This window comes from Elephas maximus, chromosome 6 (genome assembly GCF_024166365.1).
Source record: "Elephas maximus indicus isolate mEleMax1 chromosome 6, mEleMax1 primary haplotype, whole genome shotgun sequence".
In the NCBI taxonomy this organism is placed as follows: domain Eukaryota; kingdom Metazoa; phylum Chordata; class Mammalia; order Proboscidea; family Elephantidae; genus Elephas; species Elephas maximus.
Genome location: NC_064824.1, coordinates 71,735,574 through 71,755,186, shown reverse-complemented (window position 1 = coordinate 71,755,186; position 19,613 = coordinate 71,735,574). Strand labels below are relative to the sequence as shown.

Genomic DNA, 19,613 nt, shown 5'->3' with positions numbered 1-19,613 from the left:
ATTAAGTTTGTTAGCTGAAGGTTCTTCATAGATGCTCTTATCAGGTTGAGGAAGTTCCCTTCTATTCCTAGTTCGCTGAGAGTTTTTCTTAGAAATGGACGTATGATAAATGTTAAACGCTTTGTCTGGATCTAGTAAGTCCATTTTTTTCTTTATAGTTTGTTAATATTGCCAATTATGTTGATTGATTTTCAATGTTAAACCAACTTTGGTCATTATTTTTAGCTTTTTATGTATTGTTGCACTGGATTTGCTAATATTTTGTTCAGAATTTTTGTATCGATGTTCATGAAGGCTATTTGTAGTTTTCTCTTTCTCGTAAAATCTTTCATTTTGGTATCAGAGTAATGTTGGTATCATGAAATATGCTGGGAAATATTGTCTTCTTTTGAATTATCTGAAAGAATTTGTGTAGAATGGGCATTATTTCTTCCTTAATATTAGGGAAGCAATCTGGGCCTAGAGTCTTCTTTGTTGGAAGATTCATAATTCCAAACTCAATTTCTTTAATAAATGTAGGTCTATCCAGGCTATTTTTTGTTGAGTAAGCTTTGGTTGTTTGTGTCTTCTAAGGAATTTGTTCATTTTATCTAAGTTGTTGAAATTATTGGCATGAAGTTGTTCACAATATTCTCCTTTATCCTTTTAATAGGATTTGCAGTGATGTCACTGTTGTAATTTTTTATATTGTTGATTTGTATCTCTCCTCTTTTCTCCCTGATCTGTCTGGCTAGAGGTTTATACTTTCATTGATCTTTTTAAAGAAGCCACTTTCTGTTTCATTGGTTTTCTCTAGTATTTTTCTGGTTTTTATTTCATGTTTTCTGCTTTGATGTTTATTATTTCTTTCTTCTTTGGTTTTAATTGTTCTTCTTTTATAGTTTCTTATGGTAGATGCTGAAGTTATTGATTTACAACCTTTTTTGTTTTCTGAAATGAGCACTTAGTGTTATAAATTCATCCCTACACACTGTTTTAATAACATTATACAAATTCTGATGTATTGTGTCTTCATATTCTTTTAGTCCAAAATACTTTCTAATTTCCCTTTTGATTGCTTCTTTGACCCATGGGTTATTTAGAAATGCATTCTTAATTTCCAAATTTCTGAGAATTTTCCATAAATCTTGTAATTGATTTCTGATTTAATTCCACTGGGTAAGAGAATAAAACTAGTATGACCTGAATCCCTTTAAATTTATTAAGACTTGTTTGATGGGGCAGAATATGGTCTAGCTTTATAAAATGTTTCATACATACTTGAAAGAATGATGAACGGTGTTTTAAAACTTATTGTTTCATACATTTTGTCTGTTTGTTTGTTTTAGGCAGGAGGGTGAATCTTGGTTTCCATTACTCCATCTTAGCCCAAAACAGAATTTCCCTATACTGTTTTTGTAATCGAATTTTTTCCTCACTCTAAAGTATTTAAATAATTTATTTTGACATTAACAAATAACTCCCACAGTATGATTTTCAATGGCTGCATAGTATTCCATTTAGACAGAGCAGAACTTTCTAAATCAACCTCCTATCACTGAACATTTATATTGATTCCAATTCTCTGTCATTACAAAATATTAGGATAAACATTCCTGAAGCTAAAAAAAAAAAAAAAAATACTTATAGACTTCCTTAATTACATCTTTAAAAGAAATTCCTAGAAATGGTTATCCTGGGTGAAAGTTATGCACATCTTTGAGGATATTTGCATATTTTGTCAAACCGCCTTCTAAAAAGTTCGTGTGTTCTTTGTTATTTTCCTCATTTCCTTGCTCCTTTGTAAATATATCTAGCTTTCTCTGTTCTCTTTGCTTTAGTCTTTTCCTTGATCTTTCATTGTCCACGGCACTTCCTTACAAAATCTTGCAGTTTAGGTTTTCTCACAAAAGTAAGGGAAAACCATGGAGATTCAAAATATGACATTATTCTGTCTGCTTTCATGACCCCCACAGAGCTGTAGCAAACTTGCTTCAAGACCTTGCTGTCCCCAGCTGGTGTCTGCTCAGTGGCGTCTACTCTCCCACGGTTCTCCTTTCCAAGTTCAAGCTTTATGGCTCAGCTAAAGTGAAAGTCACCACTCTGGGAAAACAGAGGGTGACTGATATTTCTAGACTGAGTCAGACACGGGAGCATGACAAGGACTGTGTTTGGTGCATCAGAGGCAGGATGGCTAGGAGTGGTGACTTTCTTTTCTTTCTTTTTTTTTTTTTTTCCTGTGTCTTTCTTTTTTTCTCCAAAATCTGCTATGACTAAATTTTATATCGTAATTCTAAGGGGGGGGGGGGGCAGAGAAACTATAAGAGGTTCAGGCCTCCCTTCCAGCTGGTAGAAAGACTGAATTCTTGGCAGCTGTTACAAACAGGAGATCAAGAGTCACTGAGGGAAGAAACATGTGGTGCTGGAATGAAGGATTCATGATGGGACCTCACTCATAGGCAACTCCTTTTGAAATGGAATTTTCAAGTCCACAAGCAAACAACAAAGCAGCCACACAAGGGCTAAGACTGCTTTTTTTAAAAAAATTATAAAAATATTCCGTGTTTAATGGGAGATAATGCTGTAAGATTTTAAACTGCTTTGGTGATTATAATTTTAAAAAAGGTGGGGCCTTATTTTGTTTACTTTTATAACACTCTATGGGAAAAAGTCCAGTGTATTTTCTTTATTCTTCATCGCAAGGCTTGTGTACCCCTTGGGTGTGTGAGGTTCTGGAACAGCCAGTACAAGACTAGGTGAGACAGTAACAAGGAGTGGGCTGAGAGAGGAGAGCAGCTGTCTTCAGAGTCAGACAGACGTGGCTTTGAATTCTAGTTCTGTACTTAGAGCTGTGCAACCCTGCACAACTCAACCGGTTTAAACCTCCTGTAACATAGGGATAATATTCCAGTTAGAGGTTGTTGTGAGGAACAAGAGAGAAAATGCAGGATGTTCATAAAAGCCAGAAACATAGACGATGTTTTTTTTTTTTTTGCAGATCGGAGATACTCTTGATGACATCATGTGTCCAGGATTATGGTGGTATTGTTGTTGTTAGGTGCCATCAAGTTGGCTCTGACTCAACTTCATGTATAACAGAGTGAAACCTTGCTTTGTCCTGTACCATCCTCAAAAGAGAAGGTATGTTTGAGCCCATTTTTGCAGATACTGTGTCAATCCATCTCATTGAGAGTCTTCCTCTTTTGCTGACCCTGTACTACACCAAGCAGGATTATGGTAACCCCCTACCTATATTGAGCACTTATCACTGGGCACAGAACAGGCACTTGATAAAATGCTAACTGTTAAGGTGAGAAAATGGGCGAATTAGTATTATGCCTCTTTTTAGCAGTGGGAATGTAATTTTATTTCTTTTGGGACATCTGACTGAATAATTGGTAAGCGATTTGTATATTAATATTAGAGAGGGAAAATGTGATTTAAACCTCACTGTGCCCTGGGAAGGTGGGTGCTCATATGGGTGTCTAATTCTACAGGTCCTTGCTATGGATGGAGAGGAAGGCTCTTGTGCTTAATTGAGCCTTGTGGTGGGCGTGGTGCTGAGTTTGAGGGTAGGACTAGAGAGGGCTGAAGTACTCTGGATGATGGAGGGACGATGATGGAGGAGAGTCCTTGGGTGGTCCTTTGGGGGTAGTGGTGGAAAGCAATAGAAGTGACAGAGGAGAGGGGAAAGAGGAGTCAGCAAAAAGGTTCCTGGCTCTGTGCTCTTTGTAGTGGTGGCCTATGGAGAATCTAGCTAGCAGAGTGCCCAAAAAGTCTTAAGAAAGAAGGTACCCCATATTCCATGAGGAGTACTGGTAGCATAACAATTAAATGCTTCGCTGTAAACCCAAAGGTTGGGTTCAAACCCACCCAGTGGCTCTGTAGGAGAAAGACCTGGCAATCTGCTTCCATAAAAGATTACATCCTAGAAAACCCCATGGGGCAGTTCTACTTGGTCATATGGAGTTGCTACGAGTTGAAAATCAACTTGATGGCACACAACAAGAACAACATGTAGAGTTGTGTGGCTCCTTTATCACCCAGCATCTTTAAGAAAACTCTGTCATTCACACTGGTCTATGTCACTTCTCCGCTCACACCTTCTGTGGATCCTCATTTGAGCCCATTTCCTTCCAACTTTCTCCCCTGCCACTCATATCCAGCCACAGCCTCCTTTGTGTTCTGGGCCAGAGAAGAGCTATCCTGACCCCCTGAAAAAAATAGGTCCAATTAGCAACTTTTCTCTCTCCTTGTGGTGAGCAGAGCACTCTGAGGGACTGACTGCAGAGGGCATGGCATCCTGTTTTTCCCTTATACACGATATGACACCATTAGAGACAGAGGACAGGTAGAATTGGAAAATAACGAGGGTATTGGGTTCACAACAGTATTGTTCACCCCCGTCTGAGTTTTGCCATGGCCAAACAAGCCCAAGGTAACCTGAGTGGTTCAAGAAGAGCAGTCTTGGGTGGCTTTTTATGAACATTCTTAACTATTAAACTAAGGAGAGGAACTTCAGGGATATCTGAGACTTCTCCGTTCCTCCTCCCCAACCTATAGCTCCACTACTGCAGCCTCAAAGTCTCTGGTGCTTGGGTTCTTGTTCTGACTTAGTTCCAATCCCTCTTCTTAAGCTCCAGTTCTCCTTTCTCTAAAACCAACAAAGATAGGCCTTTCTTGGTTGGGAGAGTGTGATGCCATATAAATAAAGCCAGAACTTCCTAAACCAATGGTGTTTTGGAAAATTTGTGGGGGGCATTTTTAATTGTCAAAATGATGGCAGGGGTGAGAGACCCTACTGACATTTAGTGAGAGTGAGGGGACAGGGACGCTTTAGTCCTGCACAATGAAAAACTGCCACACCTCCTGCTGGACTTTCGAATATCCCACTGGATATTCACACAGGTTTTTTTAAAAACACATATTTATGATTACCTGAGACTAGAACCTACACCCTTTTATATGTAAACATGAAGTATATCTTGCATAGTTTTAACAATGCTTTACTTTTCAGGAATATTGTATAAATCAAGGGAAGGCTGTACTTAGTTTCATTTGGAATTTGGCCAAAAGTTGCTTCCAATTTCGGAAAATCACAGCACCAAATTGTAACACTGCCCATGGTATGTAATGTGTCAGTAGAACAACTCGCCTTCAGTCTCCACTTGCAGCTATCCCACGCCTGGCGATTCTACATATAGTCAATAGCGGTATTCAGGCCTGAACATCTATATATTGAAACATATGTTATTATACATTACTTGCCTTTTATTACACCTTTACATTATACTTAGGGAATTTTATGAACTTAAAAGAATTCTGTTCCTGGGTAGGTTGAATTTCATAGGTAAAGAGGGCATCATAAGATATTCATTATGGGCGTTAGCTCTGGTTTGATAGGTTTGAGATCAACTGGTCTAGAAGCTCTAGAAGGCTCATCAGAGTTGTTCATGGCTGTAAATGATTTGCTTTATCAACAAGAACAAGGTTATGGAACTGCACTTTTTTTTCTCAGTCTCACTGTCTCTCCTCTCCTCACTCCCAAACCCCCATTTCTGGTCATTGCCCACTGTCACAACCTGGGACAACAGCTTTGGTGACTGTAAATGGCCTTGTGGGAAACAATGGACAGGCCCTGCTGGTTTCCTGTCTTGGTCCCTTCACGATGAGAAGCAATTTTTTACGCTTTCCAAGTCTATATTTCATCCCTTGTGGTGTGGCGCTCAAGTGAAATCAGACATCTGGGGGTATGAAGTTCCCTCACTTTGAAAAATGTAGAAAATCTATGTATTTGGCATGTAAGCCACTGGTGCCTCCTGGTTTTCTGTGGGCTGATGGTGCATTATGGACCCCTACATTTTGCCTTTTATTTGGAGCCTTTCCAAACAAACAACCCCCCCATTGCTTCTTTTTAGTTTTTACCACCTCTCCAGATTTAAATTTTATCTCCAATTTAAGTTAACATCCTACCTCATTTCTGCTAGTGATATGACTATTTCGTGCAGTGCAAAGGAAGCGCCTGGTGAGATAAATAAGAACTATGCCTACGATTTCAGTTCCAAAGAGATTGGTGCTTTTCTCGGGCTAAAACTATTGCCACAGTATTTACTCAATTTTCCAATTGTAATTCTAATCTTTGTAGTAGAATTTCAAATCTTGGAGCTGGAAAAGGTAGTTTAATATCATTTCTCTTCATTTTTGTCCGTGTTGTATTATTTCAACATAATCACACTGTAGTTGAATGATTTATGTTTATAGTATGCCATTTATATTTGAAAATGTGCATATAGATATTGCAATAATTCTAATAACTGCATTTCACTCTATTTTCAGTGACAGGAAAATGCAATATTCCACCACATTGAGTTACAAAAGCTACATAATGTAATCTTACTGGAACATTTATTCAGCGCCTAATCTCTGCACTGTCAAAAATTTTTCATTGTTATTGGAAAATTAAGACTATAACAAGCCTCGCAGTGGTGTATACGTAACTATTTTACATTTCCAGTAGTTAAAGCTAACATAATAAATAATTCATTTTTTTCTGTCTTTGTTAGAAGGAATGATTAAAAACAAATCTAGGGAATTTACGTTAGTATTTGAGTTCTGCTAATTACCTAGACACTTATTTTTCAATAGAGGTTTAACATACTCCCGTATATCTCTTTTTTGGAAGCAGAATGCCATACTATAGGCAGCTCAAACTGTCTATGTGAGATAGTCTAAACATTTTTTTTTTTAATTGTGCATTAGGTGAACGTTTACAGAGCAAATTAGTTTCCCATTGGATAGTTTGGTCATAAAGTGTTTCATGACCTTGGTTTCATTCCCTACAATGTGTCAGCATTCTCTTCATTTCCTCCTTGGTTTCTCCATTTTCTTTCATCCTGATTTTCTACTCCCTTCTGCCTTCTTATCTTTGCTTTTGGGCAGATGCCTTTTTGGTCTTGTATAATTGATTATTCTAAGGAGCACGTTCTTCTCGGATGTTATTGTTTATCACATGTGCTTTTCTATTGTTTGGCTGGGAGGTAGTCTCCAAGAGTGGCTTCAGTTCCAGGTCAAAAGGGTGTCTTAGGGGCATAGTCTCAGGAGTTCCTCCAGTCCCTGTCAGACCAGTAAGTCTGGTCTTTGTGACTTGGATTTTTTGTTCTACAATTTTCTCCTGCTATGTCCTGTCTTCTCTGTGAGGCCTCTCTGACCATCTCATAGCAGAGAAAACGTGTGATTCTTAGAACAGCACAGAATCACTCAGATTTTTACCTTTTCTAGGAGAATCCTATAAATCTGTTGACATTTTCTCACAGAGCACATTTTTCCCTCTCTAATCATCTTGTTTGCTCTTGTCTTGTTTTTCTCAGCTTTATTACTTTTTATATTTTAAAAATCTAGCAAAAGGTCCATGAGTATGCCAGGAAAGGCACACAGTATCAGGTAGTAAGGATTACGTGGACTCTGAACAAAGCAAGCTCACAGCCAGAGTTTGTCATGGATTCAGTGGGAATGTGAATAGGTTCAGGGTGGGTCCCTACACTCATCGTCTGTCTTTAGAATTGCTCTATCGGGCTCTTCGTTATGAATTGAATTGTGTCTCCCAGAAAGATATGTTGAAGTCCTAACCCACAGAACCTGTAAATATGACTTTGTTTGGAAATAGGGTCTTTGAAGATGCGTTTAGTTAAGTTATCATGAGGTCATACTGGAGTAGGGTGGGTCTTAATCCAGTATAAGCGGTGTCCTTACAAAAAAGAAGTGGTGTCTTTATGAAAGAGAAGAGAGACATACAGAGGGAAGATGGCCATGTGAAGATGGAGGCAGAGATATCGAGTGATTCATCTGCAGGCCAAGGAATGCCAAAGATCACCAGCTATAATCAGAAGCTAGGAGAGAGGCATGGAACAGCTTCTCCCTTAGAGCCCTCAGAAGGAATCAATATGGCTGACACCTGATTTTGGACTCCTAGCCTCCAGAGCTGTGAGACAATAAATGTCTGTTCTTATAAGGCACCCAATTTATGGCACTTTATTACAGTAGTCCTAAGAAGTGAATACACTTGTTGAAAGAGGATCTGGGTGGTATAGACAGCTCCAACCCAGGGTAAGCCCAAGATATAATACTACGTAGACATTGGATTCAGAGGAAGGTGGCTTGGATAATTTTATCATAATTTCCTTTCAAAATGTGAGACAATAAAAGGTCAGGAAAGACATCTGACAAATGAAAGAGAATACATAGTTAACAATTCTTCATTTAAGTTAGCAAACTTGGAGAAGGGATGCTTTGATGGATTTAAGTACTCCTTTGGAACATTTTCTTCTGCGATAATAATCCATTCCACTGTGTCATAAAGTAATTACAATCACCACTCAGTGTCCCAAGTCAGAGCAGGAGAAAAGAGGTATTAAGAACAAGAAGTATTGGAATGTCTTACATTCTGGCTTTCTGCTTTTTAAGAACTAGAAAACAGCATCTCTTTACACTAAATGAATGGGGCAAACGTTTCCAGTATTTGTCATGATTGTAATAGAAGGATGCACCAAAGAGAAGTGATGGAAGACAGAGGAGAAAAGGGGCCACTAGGAGACTTATTTGGGGATAGAAAGTGCCTTTCTGGCCAAGAGAGAATTAGTAATGGAGTGAAGCAGAGAAACAAGCCTGGCCTCCACTGGAAGCCTAAATTCTCCTTTCTTGGGCCACACTGGGAAGGTGTCCTGGGACTCTCATTCTTACCATGTTCCTGCCTTTGGGAAAGAATGGGTGAAACATCAAAAGCTATGGCCAGGCCGGTGGCTTTCACAGACATAGAAGAATAAGAAACCATGCTTGACATAACCAGAGAACAAATTCTTGACCTATTCCACATTCTCATATATGCAATGAAGCTCCAGGAAATACCAGAGAAGAAACACAGATGCATGTGCACCACAAGCTTTCACACACCCATTTAGGAAAAGGGAAAAAGCATCTGTGGTTGAAGGGTAAAAGAGTGGGCTGGGCTTTACTAGTGGAAATTGCCCAGGATTTTCCAGATATTGTATTACAGTTCTCACAGTGTTTAGTGTATATGTTTTCTCATAAATTTTCTGCAAGAATATTTGTTCCATATTTTGGATATTTAATGAAACTAGTAACTGAGGACATTCACGAAGGATAGCATGGAGTATGGGGCATGGTAGCAATCCATCGTAAAACAGAAAAGATGCACTCAGGATCTATCTGAAGCAGACCTGGAAGGCACAAGTAAGTTACACGGAAAGGTAGTCTAGACTACCATATCACCTACTTCTGTTACGCCAAAGCCTCTCCCTCAATTTACACCTCTGTACTCATGGGGCTGTTCTCTTCCATCAACTGAAGGAAAAGGAGACAGCTTAGGCCAGGCCCTCTGATGCGACAGCAAGGCATGCTTGTGCTAGCTGAGATGGGTTTCTGCTGCATTGCAGCCTCACTCAGGGGTGGTTCTGAAGGACAGTGGTGAAGGGGTATCCTCCCTGTGTACACAGCCATGAGCAATAGACATGGTTGTTTACTTCTTATGGGGAAAGGTTAGAAAGGGATTCCTGGTCATCCACAAATGACTGGACTGGGTTGTCAGGTGCCTGCAAGGAATAAGACTGTGGTGCTGGAGACAGGGAGTACTGAAGGAAGAGATACATGGATGAATCTATGGGATCTTTGTGCCCACCAAAAAGCACCCATTACAAAAGAGGTGTTATGGGTTAAGTTGTGTCCCTCAAAAAGAGAGGCTGAAGTCCTAACCCCCAGAACATGTGAATGTGTCCTTATTTGGAAATAAAGTCTTTGTAGATGTATTTAGGTAACATGAAGTCATACTGGAGTATGACTGGTGTCCTTATAAAAAGCCCTTATAACAGACACAGACAAATGCAGAGGGAAGGCAGCCATGTGAAGATGAGGCATAGACTAGAGTTATGCCACCATGAACCAAGAAAAGCCTGGGACCACCAGGAAGTGGAAGAGGCAAGGTGGAAGGATCCCTCCCTTAGAGGTTTCAGAGATAACATACTGCCAGCACAATGAATTCGGACTTCTAGCCTTCAGACCTGTGGGAGAATAATTTTCTGTTGTTTTAACTCACTCGGTTTGTGGTACTTGTTACAGAGAACCTCAGAACCGAATACAGAAGGTTCTCAACAACCAGGTGGGCAGTATGACTCTTGCTATGAATACCAGCCAGACCCGTTCTCAAGCACCTGGTGCCAGAGAACACAGTAGTGTTACTTGGGGCTCCTCAGGACAGTAGAACACCACGAGGCACTCAACCCTGACTAACACATCACTCCCCTCTTTGTCACTTCTAGTCCCTCAGCCACTGGCCAGGCCTGAGCTAAGAGAAGAGAGAAGCTTTCAGACGGATTTGATCGAAGTATACAAGTAAGTCTTGACTAATTTAGCCCTGAAAACTACTATGTCTAAATGAGACTTTTATAATGAAAACTTGGAGTATATACCTGAGATGGCAGTGAAGGTGGGAAACGATTGAAGGCTGTGGTTGGAGAAAAATAAAGCTATTTTGTGTTTGTGCTTCATCAAGCTGAACTTTTTCAGTAAACAAGCTGCAAGTGAATTACTCAGAAATATGGAGGAAGCTCTCAGAAGAAATGGCTAAAAACAAGAAGGAATTTGCCTCGAGGAAGCATTATTTGGGGTTGGAGAAGAATTTTTTTCTCACTATCAACTTTGTGGCACTATTTGATTTTTTTTTTTTTTATGTACATATGACAGCCGTGGTGGTGCCGTGGTTAAGCACTGCAGTTGCTAACCAAAAAGTCGGCAGTTTGAACCCACCAGTCCTCCTTGGAAACTCCACGGGGTAGTTCTACTCTGTCCTATAGGGTTGCTATGAGTTGGACTTGACTTGACAGCAATAGGTTTGTCTATGTACATATGAGATTTCGATAAGAAATAAAAGCTTATTTACATAAGCAAATGTTCTTGTGTGGAAGGGGGTAGGGAAAGGAAGGCTGACACGGAGTGCTTAGAAAGGTGGAATGAATGGTCTGTATTTAAACTTACAGAGCATAATTTTTGAACTGGACAGCCCTTGGAATCATCTAGTACAGGTTTCTTAATCTGGAATGCGTGCGTAGGGAATCCAGGGATGAGCATCATGGAGGCCATGAATCTCCTTGAAGATTTTTTTTATACAAAATATTGCATATATGTACCTATTTTGGGGAACAGGGAAGAGATCCTTAGCTTTCAGTGGATTTTTGAAGTCCAAAAAATGAGTAAGAGCAATTGACAGGATGTCATTTATGGAAAATAACAACAAAAGGATCTGTATATATTTGTAAAGAAAGGTTAATCTTTGGTAAAACTGACTGGAAGGATACGTGGCACCATGGTGTTTACAGTAGTTACCACTCAAGGATCAGGGCGATTGATTGGGTAGGAGTCACTGGGGGCTTTCCCTTTATTTACCATTGTTGCCCATTCCCTTGTGCACAGATTTCCTGTTGATCACTTACCCTATGATTTCAGGGGAAAAGGAAGGTCCAGCAAATGCTGAGTCCCCAAACGGTAGCTGTGGGGAAGAGGCAACCTTTAAAGTCTCTTCCAATCATAACCAAAGATTCCAAGTTTATTGGAGGGCACATTCCAAAAAATCCTTCTAACTCTATCAGACTTTAACTGGCTATAACATCTGCATGCCTCCCTAGTACAGGGGGTCCCCAATTCAGGGAACGTGAGAATCAGTTGGTGTGCCTGTAAAAGTAGAGAATCCTGGGCTGTGTCCCTTCAAATATGATTCAATAATCCTAGAATAGCTTTGGCTAGCTTAATTTTCCACTGTGCCTTTTGATCATCAGACTCACTTGTGGGTTTGTTTAAAAGTATAGCTTCCTGGATGATTCTGATAAATATTTAAGTATGAGAACTAAGCTTGAGCTCTTCTGGGGCAAGGAGGTTACAAGGGAGTCATTGTGCTGTAATAACTTTGGTGTACATCAGTTTCTAGTTGCTGTTGTGTTGATTCCGACCCATAGTGACCCCACGTGTGTCAGAGTAGAACTGTGCTCCACAGGCTTTTCGATGGCTATAGTTTTGGAAGCAGATTTGGGTGGGCTCGAATCATCAACCTTTCAGTTAGTAGCTGAGAATGTTAATGGTTTGCATCAGTCAAGGACTCCTTAGGTGCATAGGGAAACCAATTACAGCAATTCCTCCATCACCTTGACTAAAAAAAGAAAAACCAAACCTGTTGCTCTCTAGTCGATTCTGACTCATAGACACCCTACAGGACAGGGTAGAACTGCCCCCTTGGGTTTCCAAGGAGCACCTGTTAGATTCAAACTGCTAGCCTTTTGGTTAGCAGCTGAACTCTATGCCACCAGGCTTTCCTCTCCTTGACTAATGATGATCAACTCTCAGAAGGCTAAAACATCTGCCTATATTTCCCCGTAGGAGTCTGACTTAGTAAGTCACAATCTTCCTTCTCTCCTTGAACAATCAGGCTATTGAGCCAAGAGTTTCTTTATGGTGTTGATTTATCAAATAAGTCACATCAATCTAGGATTAGCCCAGTCAAAAATTTTGTGTTATTTATCGATAACTTTAGTTAAGAAGAGCTCATAAAAATTTCAGTACTTGCCTAACGCAAGCGGAGGGTAACATTTTTATTATGCAATAAACTCTCATTCCCCAGCATGGCAGATAAGGTTGCATGAGTGCTAACGGATCCTTGCAGTGATCAAATTTGTTACTGTTCAACATTTTGAATAAAATTACCATAGTGAAAACCTTTTTGCACAGGCTAATGAGACTTTAATTGAGATCAGCCAGGAGGCAGATCCAATCACTCACAGAAGGTCTAGCGTGTAACTACAGAGTTCTGTGGTTTAAAAAACAGACTGCTCAATGAGAAAAAGACCAAGAACCTAATGGAAAAATGGGTATAGCACTTGAAAAAATGCTCAGCCTCACTCATAATTAAAGAAATGCAAATTCTGAAAGACCATTTGTCACCTCTCGGATTGGCAAAGATCAAAAAGTAGATAGGCAAGGGGCCTGAATATTTTTGCTAAGACTATAAATTAGAGGGAAACCCTGGTGGTGTAGTGGCTAAGTGCTACGGCTGCTAAGCAAATCCGCCAGGCGCTCCTTGGAAACTCTATGGAGCAGTTCTTCTCTGTCCATATGGTGGCTATGAGTCAGAATCGACTTGTCGCCAGTGGGTTTTTGGCTTGATAAATTAGAAGAACGTTTTTGTGGGGAAGCTTGGCAGTGTCCGTCAGACATTTAAACATGACAAAATAGACTCAGTAATTTTACTTTTAGGAATTCTTTCAACTTTTAGGATGTATGTACAATGATAATTGTTGTAGTAGCAGGTGACTGGAAAAAATCTAAATGTCCAGCAACAGGGCATTTGTTGAATATATTTTGGTATTTTCATACAATAGAGCACTATTCATTTGGCCACTAAAAACAGTCATATTTAAACCAACAAATACTATAAAAGCTCCAAGGTCTATAGTTAAGTGGGGGACAAAAAATTCACACTTATGTTTCAGGCACTGTTGCAAATCTGTTACATATATTAAATAATTTAATCATGAAATCATATGAAGTATACACAATTAATATTTGAGTTTTAGTGATGAGGAAAGGAGCCCTGATGGTGCAATGGTTAAGCACTTGGCTGCTAACCGAAAGGTTGATGGTTGGAACCCACCCAATGACTCCACAGGAGAAAGACCTTGTGATCTGTTCCCATAAAGATTACAGCCAAGAAAACTCTACAGAGTAGTTCTACTCTATCACAAAGGGTCGCTATGAGTCTGAATCCACTCAATGGCACCCAAGAACAGAAACCAAACCAGAAAAAACCAAACCCGTTGCTATCAAGTCAATTCCAACTCGTAGTGACCCTAAATGACAGAGCAGAACTGCCCCATATAGTTTCCAAGGAGTGCCTGGTGGATTTGAACTGCCAATCTTTTGATTAGCAGCCATAGCTCTTAATCACTACCACACCAGGGTTTCCAACAATAGCAGCAGTGATGAGGGAACTAAGGCCCAGAAAGGGCAAGTAACTTCCCCAAGGTCACACAGCTAATAAAGGGCATGCCGGGATTCAAATCCAGGTGGTCTGGCTCCAGAGTCCAGAGTCTACACTCTTGACCACTACAGTATATAGTGGCCACTAAGTCTGTGCCATATTCGCAAGTTTTTAGTGAAGACCATTTGGAGCAGAGTACAGACCAGACACGGTTTTAGTGTCATGGCCAACAGCCATTTATTACTCACAGATAAATAGGACGGGAATGAGTAGAACAGCAAACATCATCCCCAGCCAATGTTCCCTGAAATGAGGCGCCCATCCCAGGGTGATGACAGATCACACCCAAGCAACCCTACTTTGTGTCTGGAGGAGAACATCTAAGTCCCCCTCTCCTGAGATTAAATACTAACAGGACAGCCATATCTATTTGCCAAGCAGTACATACAGAGAACAGTAGGGGAAAGGAGTAATAACAGGGGTAATAAAAGGTAAAAGGTGGTAATAAAAGTGGAAGACTTCCTGCAGGCAGTGAGTATCATTTATTGCCCCTGTTTTGGGTAGGTGACCGTCTCCTGATGGCTATTCCAGGTTTTACTGGCATCAGGAGAAGTTCATCCACCTTTACCCTATTAGGATAGCGTAACAGAGTTCTGAGTTTCTTCAGAAGGCAATCCAAAACCAACAAACCCACTGCTGTGGAGTTGATTCTGACTCATAGCGACCACATAGGGTTTCCAAGGCTGTAAATCTTTAAGGAAGCAGATACCTCATCCAGTGGAACCACTGGTGGTTTTGAACTGCTGACCTTTCCTTTAGCATTCAAACGCTTTAACCACTGCTCCACCAGGGCCCCCTCAGAGGGCAATCATCCCGCCTTAAAGCACATAAACCAAAAACACCAAACCCAGTGCTATCCAGTTGATTCTGACTCGTAGAGACCCTATAGTGGCCCTATAGGACAGAGTAGAACTGCCCCATAGAGTTTCCAAGGAGCACCTGGCGGATTTGAACTGCTGACCCTTTGGATAGCAGCCATAGCACTTAACCACTATGCCACCAGTGTTTCCATTAAAGCACATACTGTACTTTTGTCCCATTATTAGCTATTATGTCCATTAGCAGCTAAGGGGACAGTGAGGGGGCAATTATAATACAGCACATCTGTGCAGTCCGCTAAGTATGTTGCCATTTGTGTAAAAATATATACTTATCTCTGCACATGCACACACATCATATACTGTATATGAAGAGAATCTCTCTGCGAGAACAATATGAAACAATAACTGGGGTCGTCTTTGGGTGATGAACTAGTGCCTGCGGGTTGGAGAGAAGAAGGCTCTGGAATTGTGCTTCACTCTTCAGATATTTTTCCTTGGATACATTATCTTTCCCTATCCTGGCGATCTACTTCCAAAAAAAAAAACAAAAAACAATCAGACATTGAAAACCCTATGAAACACAGTTCTACTTTGACACACATGAGGTTGCCATGAGTCGGAGTTGATTCGACAGCGATGGATTTAGTGAGCTCTAATGAGCTAATTGGAAACCCTGATGGCATAGTGGTTAACAGCTACGGCCGCTAACCAAAAGGTTGGCAGTTCAACCCCATACGGTTGCTATGAGTCGAAATCGACTCGACAGCAATGGGTTTGGTTTTTTTGGTTTTAATGAGATAATTCGGGCACAGTTGACGATAGTGAATGGAGGGAACAACCTGTCACCGTTCCTCCTAGATTCTCATCTATCTCTTGACTCAGAGAGTGCATCACAGGGTCAAAGGAAAACCGAGGCCACTACTAACTTGGCAGTAGGAAGCCACTAGTTCTAAGAGCTGATCTCCCAAATGTGCTGCTTAGCTGCTGGCTTAGGGTAGGTGCAAGGAGACAGCTTGAGAACCGCCCCCCTCCTCTGCTCCATCCTTATGTTTCTGTTGCACAAATGCAGCAAAATGACTAGCAATATTTTCATTGAAAACATGCCTCATGCAAATCAGTTTGGTAAATATGGAATTTAGCCTTTATAAAAGAGCACCTGTTCCCCCCCTTCCTCCATTTAATTTTTGCATTCAGATGTGCTCGGCTCTAGCATAAGCCTAGGCCCATACGCTATTACAAGAACAGACTTGCTGGTTTTGAATCCAGTCTAACACACGCCCCTATTTTCCAAGAAAAATCTTCTCCAAAAATTAGAGGCACCTGCATGCCAGTTGCCTAGTTGCCCTGAAGAATATTCCCATAGTATTGAAATTTGTAAAATATGAAACTGTTCAGAGTTGATACAGACGGAGTCTCTGTGGGGTGAGAAGAGGGCAACTGGACAGAGAGAAAGGTAGCCCTTGGTCTGCCCTGTTCCTCCGTGTGGGGCAGTGGCTGTCGGACTGCTTCCATGGTGTGGGAATGGTTGGGTTAACTGTCATTCTCTACTTAGAAGCGGTGGTTTTAACTCAGTTGTGGCTCTGGTTTGGGTAGTTTCCTTTTTCCCTCACCATCAGAGAGGTATTTTAAACTCACAAACAGAACCTGGGGAGAGGAGGCCAAATTTGACACCTTTGAACCTTGATGGTGCCACTTTATAGGTTCAGATTTAGAGGGTTTGTGGGGTGGGGATTTGCAGCCCAGGAGAGCTCTTTCAGTTCCTTTCACAGATAGACACAGAATCAGAGTTTCCTGAAATGGCATGTTTTTGTGTGAGACCTGTCAATAGAAATATCAAACTGTGAATATACAATTGAACTTTATTATCCCTTTTGATTTTGTAACTGCACAGGTAGGACAGACAGAAGCTGATTTTAAAAGGAACTCACAATTGCCAGCGTGTCTCTTGTATGAATCCCACGGCTGGAAGTTTTTCTGTAAATCGGTACCTTCAGGTAGGGCTGTGCAAGTGCCTCCCACCAGCTCTTGGGATACGTTTTAATTAAGGAACGTGAAGTCTCTCAACTTTCCATTTCAGAGTGGAAGTGCCCTTGTGTTCTGAAACACGGCGCTAGAAACGGCATTGTGGGGCTCTATATTTACTCTGCACAACTTTCCTTTCAAAGATTCTTACTTTGTGAGCCAAAGGTTTTTTCTTTTCTTTTTCTGTTTATCCCTGAAATGGACTGAACCTGAAATTTAAGAGTCCAGCTGTGCTCTTTCTGCCTCTGACATCGTTAGAAAACCAAAAGGTGGGGAGCTAGCCTTCAAACGGTTGGCCTCAAAATGAAAATCTTGCCCCACGGAGGATTCAGAGAGTTGCGGCTGAGGCCTCATCTCACCCGCAGTATCAGGAGGTTAAGGCCAAGCACCGTGCTCTTGCTGCTGCTCCCAGTTCCTAAAGCAACAGCAAGCCTGGCTCCTTACATCACTCATACATGACATTGATTGTCCAGTTCTTTCCTCACCAAAGCCTACATCTTGGTTCAGGAGAGAAGTTCACAAACTCTGTGTAAATGAAGTTGATATTAAGGACACTTTCAGTTTAAACCATATAAGTGGCAGCTGCTAGAAGTAAGATGAGTTGGTAAAGTGGAGCACACTAGCTACGGGTCACAAAAACCAAGGCCAAGGTTAGAGTGTGACCTGAGAACAGGTATTTATTTCTTTTCTGCATCTGTACAATAAGGAGTCTGGACCAGATAATTTATTTAAAAAAAAATCTCTTTTGGTTCAAAGATTCTACAACTGCAGTTAGATGTTGAGGCATCAATGGAAACACCAACCAAAAGAAAAAGAAATCTGTTGCTGTCAAGTCAATTCCAACTCATAATGACCCTACAGGACAGAGTAGAACTGCCCCATAGGGTTTCCAAGGAGCAGCTGGTGGATTCAAGAACTGCTGACCTTTTGGTTAGCAGCTGAGCTCTTAACCACTGCACCACCAGGGCCCTCAATGGAAACACAGAGCAGGTGTAAAAGGCAGCCATTGCCAAGGATGCTCTCCAGATGACGATATGACCTACCTCTGGGAGGAGAAAATGGGACTGGAATTGTGGTAATAGAAGAAGGAGATTTTAGCTTTATCTAAAATTTGTTTTTTTTTTAATAAATATACTCCCATATTAATTGTGTAGTTACAAATCCATCTGAAGTCCAGAGAACTCTGAGTGTGAATGGCCCTAAATGCCTTCTCCCCCCCGCCACCCCCAGCAAGTTGCAAAACAGTGCATATAGTACGGTATTATTTATATAAAATGTGCCCACACATATAGCTATTCTATTTATTTTATACAGGCACATACATGGATGTAAGTGTGCAGAAAAAGGTATGGGAGTATAAGCACAAAGCTGATAGCAAAGGTCACTTCAAGGCATGGGAAGTATGTACTGGGTGATGGTTAAATGTAATTTTAAGATTCATCTGCAAGGAACTAAAATTTTATAGGAGGAATTTATTCATATACTTCTTGTCTTATGAAATCAATACCATTTATACATATAAGATTTTAGGGCAGAGCTTACATATACGTGTGTGTATGTGTGTGTGTGTATGTATATATAAAAAATATATAAATATTCATGTCTGTGTGTGTATGTATGTATATGTGTGTGTGTGTATATATATGTGTGTGTGTGTGTTATTGCACACACATACACAAACATCCTTTGCCCAAATTAAGACTCTTCAGTATAACTGGAGAAATTCCAAATGCGTGAACACTGAACTGGAGCCCAATCCTCAGGCATGGTGTCAGCAGACTCAGGCCGACTGCTTCAGGGATCCTTCCCTAACTAGCGTGCTTACATTGGCTTTGCCCGTTTTTTAATGCCTGCCTTCAACATCATCTCTTTTCACTTGACTCCTCCCTCCTAGGGTCCCTTTGGGTTCCAGCTTTATGGACCCCTAAAAGAGATACTAGGTGCCCTAATGGCACAATGGGTTAAGCACTTGGCTGCTAACCGAAAAGCTGGCAGTGCGAACCCACCCATTGGCTCCACTGGAGAAAGACCTGGTGGTCTTCTTCCATAAAGATTACAGCCAAGAAAGCCCTAGGGGGCAGTTCCACTCTGTCACATGAGGTCAATATGAGTTGGAACCGACTCCATGACAGTCAGCAACAACAACAAACACAGATGCTACTCCCAGCATTTTATTCAAGGTTTATACCTCAGAGGCACAAGCCTGAGCACCGTACGCTCTTGCTGCTCCCGTGCCGGGCTCTAAAGGAATGCTTCTCCTGATTCTCTGACGTAAGTATCACCTGGAGAGCCTCTAATACTGAGTCCCCAGGCGTGTCCACCGCAACTGCATCAGAATCTCTGCGGGAGGGAACCCGGGATTCTTATCTGTAACAAGGACCCTAGGTGAGGTTTCTGTCAGGCACAGTTGGCAACACCGCCCTGACCTCTGCATTACACCAAGGAGAGAAAGAGAGCGTGTGGGATGTAGTAAAAGTGGTAGACCCTCATACACTCAGAGATCCTTTCTGGGAAGCAACTTGGCACTGTGCATCGAAAACCTTTAAAAAGCTCGTAGCCTTTGATCCAGCACTGCCACATTCTGAGGAAAATAATCAGAAATGAAGATAAAGATTTCTGTGCGGTCATCATGTGGTTGCTTACGGTTAAGCACGAGAACTGTTAGATGAAGTATGATTCTTCTATATAGTGGTACTATA

The 19,613-nt window shown here is 41.0% G+C and overlaps 1 long non-coding RNA gene across 3 annotated transcripts in view; it reads left to right on the top strand.

Annotated features, from left to right (window-relative positions):
- Positions 1-19,613, top strand: part of LOC126077802 (uncharacterized) — a 161,336-nt gene that overhangs the window by 71,088 nt on the left and 70,635 nt on the right. For all 3 annotated transcript variants that reach the window (XR_007517857.1, XR_007517855.1, XR_007517858.1), the window contains 2 exons: positions 2,978-3,120; positions 10,308-10,380. This is a non-coding gene — a long non-coding RNA (uncharacterized LOC126077802). The remainder of the gene's footprint in view (positions 1-2,977; positions 3,121-10,307; positions 10,381-19,613) is intronic.